This window comes from Anneissia japonica, unplaced genomic scaffold, assembly GCF_011630105.1.
Source record: "Anneissia japonica isolate Jap-2015-1 unplaced genomic scaffold, ASM1163010v1 scaffold288144_len532060_cov191, whole genome shotgun sequence".
In the NCBI taxonomy this organism is placed as follows: Eukaryota; Metazoa; Echinodermata; class Crinoidea; order Comatulida; family Comatulidae; genus Anneissia; species Anneissia japonica.
In genome coordinates this window covers 238,511-242,432 of record NW_022734328.1, presented here as the reverse complement: position 1 = coordinate 242,432, position 3,922 = coordinate 238,511, and the positions used below count along the sequence as shown (strand labels likewise).

General features: G+C 31.9%; 1 long non-coding RNA gene across 1 annotated transcript in view; it reads right to left on the bottom strand.

The window, feature by feature from the left end:
* Nucleotides 1–1,647: 1,647 nt before the first annotated feature.
* Nucleotides 1,648–3,922, bottom strand: part of LOC117116358 — a 16,739-nt gene continuing 14,464 nt past the window's right edge. The window contains exon 3 of the long non-coding RNA XR_004446733.1: nt 1,648–1,764. This is a non-coding gene — a long non-coding RNA (uncharacterized LOC117116358). The remainder of the gene's footprint in view (nt 1,765–3,922) is intronic.

Sequence of the window (3,922 nt, the reverse complement as noted above, 5' to 3'; positions counted from 1 at the left end):
TTTATTAGAATGTTATTACTGGTATTATTCAATTACAAATATAAAAAAACAAATTTTGTCATAATAAAAAATGAATTGAAATACACAAAAACATTAACATGAGGACGGAATCACAGGTAATGATGAGGATGCCATCACCATAATATTATTGAATTCATATTTAAAAATTGCATAGAACATAATGCACAGAAATATGTAAGGAATTATACATAATATGATAGAGAAAAAAAAAACAGCTACGCTACTAAGATAAACATTTTGCTACAAAGCTTCAAGCCTGAACAAAAAAAATGACTGAATTCACATCAGGTCCTAGTTAGATGAATTTTCACACAAAATGATTGATTTTACATTATTTCACATTTGTATGACATGTACAAGTAGTCAAATTAAATTTTCATTTAAATATTTTTTTTTTATCCTCACACCTTCTGAAAGCTAACTATTTTATTTACATCTAGAAATGCAAATCAATCTAAATCTGTTATAAATACTTAATGAGCGATTTTACAATTTCATGAGAATGCAATCATGAATGCTTCATAATGACATATTTCGTTGTTGATATTCATATCCTGCAAGCAAACGCTGAACTCAAGGTGATAGTTGCTGATTTACATGGAAAAAAATAATAATCAAACTTACATTACAAAAGTTATCTCTCTGAATATATTGTGCACTGCATTATCGTGAATATTACAATAAAATTAATAATCACCAATCGGTTTTTGAATTGTACTAATAATCTAATAGCAAATTTCTATGCTTATTATTTCTAGCATTTTTCTATGAAATCTCTTTCCATTTTAAGTATTCTAATCATACTAAGGTATTCAAGTAAATATTAGTTTCTTATTTAACTTCTGGAAAAAATAAGTTACGAGGGTATTTTTTAATGGTCATTGTGATGCTAATACAGTATATGATATTCTGGTAAATGTACAAATTCAACCTACACAGTACTAATCACAGGCAGTGCAATTTTTGCCACACTTTGCCTGTGGGCATCGCGTTCCATATTCACCCACTGCCTATGCGGGCAAAATCCGCCCACGGTAAGGATTTTAGAAAAGAACATTACACATATTGATTTCAAGCTGCCAACAGGACCTGCGGTGTCCACGGTCTAGACTAAGTACACAATATGCAAGGACTTTCAATTCCACAGCCTGCCTTAACATCGGCACTGGTTCCAGCCACTCCTCGTCCTGGTTCGGTCGGTAGAACCAAATCTTTTCGGATAAGGACTTAAAATGGAGGTCCAGTGGTCCAGAGGTCCATCAGGCTTGTGTGCACTTTAAGAACCCATTGCCTCTTTCGGAAGAGTAGGGGGTTACCCCGATGTTATGGTTCATTTCAGCCCCTGTCGTTGTGGAATGATGTGAACATGTATCTACCAATAAGCACCTCTTTACGGCTGCTAGGTAGTCACGAACCACGCACATATGCAATTCAGCACAATGACGCTGCGAGTTATGGGTTATTCCCCTTACCATTACATTTACTGTAGTTTATTATAGGAATGGTGGTAAATGTTGACCTTCCCTTTTATTGAAAAAAAAAAAACATTTTGTTTTGTAAATAAAATTGTATATAAATCTAAACTTATGTTAATTACTATTTTGAAAATATTAGATTTTCAACATACCTGTACAACCTTCATATGCGAGTTACCACCACATGTTCTCTCCTAGATCAATTTGTACACATACCCATAAGCATACATGGACAGTCTCAGGAAGCAATGATCCTCCTGTTTTAAACCTAAAATAGAAATGTATGTGCTGTGAACAGAAATTTGATTTGTGTTTCACACTATGTCTAAGAATAACTTGCATGCATTTTAGTAAAGATCGGCAGACCAACGCAAGTGCCATGAACAGTGGCATAGGCCTATTTTTGGTGAGGGATCTCCCCAAGAAACTTGTGCAGCACTCTCTTCTCCCACCCTAGGGTGCTCTAAATAGATAAAAATCATCTCGTACCACCTTGTTGGCTAACATCCCTTCATTTTATTATCAAGCCCCTCACTTAACCTTCCAGCCCCCACCCCATCATCATTCCCTCCCATATGAATAGGCCTACATACGCCACTGGCCATGTATGAGTGAAGTGCAATGAGCGCTGTGCTTAATTGAAATTCATATGGAATACAGTAGTGTGTCAGTATATTTTGTAACAGTGTACAAATGTGTAGGGGACAACAGGTGGTGTAATATCCCTATATAAATAAAATACAGACTTCCTATGTTATTTTGTAGGAATTTTGGACTTGAATGGCAAAATAATCATAAATGTTGCAAACATTATATAAGTAATCATATATATCAAATTTGAATTACCATACTTTAAAATTTAAAACTAATAAAAGCATAGACCAACAAAAAAAAAATTAATGAAAAAGCCATATTGGAGGTACTCTATTCTAGTTGTTAAGAGATACCTGTATATTAATACACAGAGCTCAAGGGAAGTACTCATAAAAACAATGTTAACAAAGCAGTTAGGGACTTAAGGAGACACAAGTGTTTAAAATACATTAAAAATCATTCATCATTTACAGCATGGAGCAAATATTAATAGCTCCATGTTTACAGTAATTTGTAAATGAGCATAAATTCTGAAAAGACAGGGGCAAGGAATATCAGTGTTCATGCTACACAAAGCCATCTGTTGTTTAAAAAAAGAACATGGTGGGCGAACAATTTGTACTTTTAATGGCAAAGTGGTTAATGTAAATATTTTTATAATTTATTGTGGGAGTATTTTAATATTTTTAAAAGCAATAGTAATCAAATGTTTAGAATCACATTCAACTATGGATGCCTAACAAAAATTAAAGTGGAAATGCAGCCTACAAACAAGTTGAACAGAAAAAATAAACTAAAAAATAAAACAAATAAGAAAATAAACAATAATAATAACAAATTGTTTATGATAAAAACAATAAAAATTGTTAGGGATAATATGCCTACTCTCCAGAAAAACAATTCAATTAAAATTTGCTTGTTTATAAGGAAGAAATAAGTTATGTACTTCCACAGCAAAAAATATTGTCCTTTTTTATTTTATAATTTAAAGTTAACAAATTACTTGAGACTGACAAAATAAGCAATCCAAATAGGCTTATATATTTTTTTCGTAAGTTTTTCAGTAAAAATTTAGTAAATCATACAAATGTCAATATGAAGAGATTCAATTGACATTAAACTGTTACATAAAACATACCATACTGTAAATAATCAAAAAAGTTATGTTTTACATCAATTAAATTATAAAAGACCAAGGTAGTGAAGCAGATTTCATATCCAGCAAATACTTGATGTAATTTATATACTTGACATTTTATTGTATGTACTGTATCATATTTTATGTATTTTTCAATAAAAATCTATAAATAAAAAGAATGAATAAACAATAATATTTTAAAAGAAATAAAATTGAATACATCTACTAAAATTATCTTTCAGATAATTGATTAATTGAATTTCTGTTACAGAATTAGACATGTCATATTTTGTAATTTGAAGTTGCTTCATTTTAAAATGTCTGGTGTCATCTTGAGGTTAAGGGGTTTTCATGTAAACAATCATATTTCAATACATGATTGATGAACAGAAGGCACTATTGGATTTTTACCATCTGTGAGATAAACTTGAATGACACAAAAAAAACCATTATCCATAGTTTATTTTTATTACTCTTCAGTGGCGAATTCAGGAGGGGGGGGAGGGGGAGCAGCAGGACCAGGTCCCCCAAAATTGTTCATATTTTTTTTTTAATGTGAGAGAAATAGAAAATTATATTCAAATTTAAGTCTCAGAGTGCCACTTCTGGCCATAATCATAATTTTTTTTTGCCTCAGCCCCAACCATGGTGGGACTGAGGCGGTCTAGACCCTCTATTTGTGGAAATCCCTCAC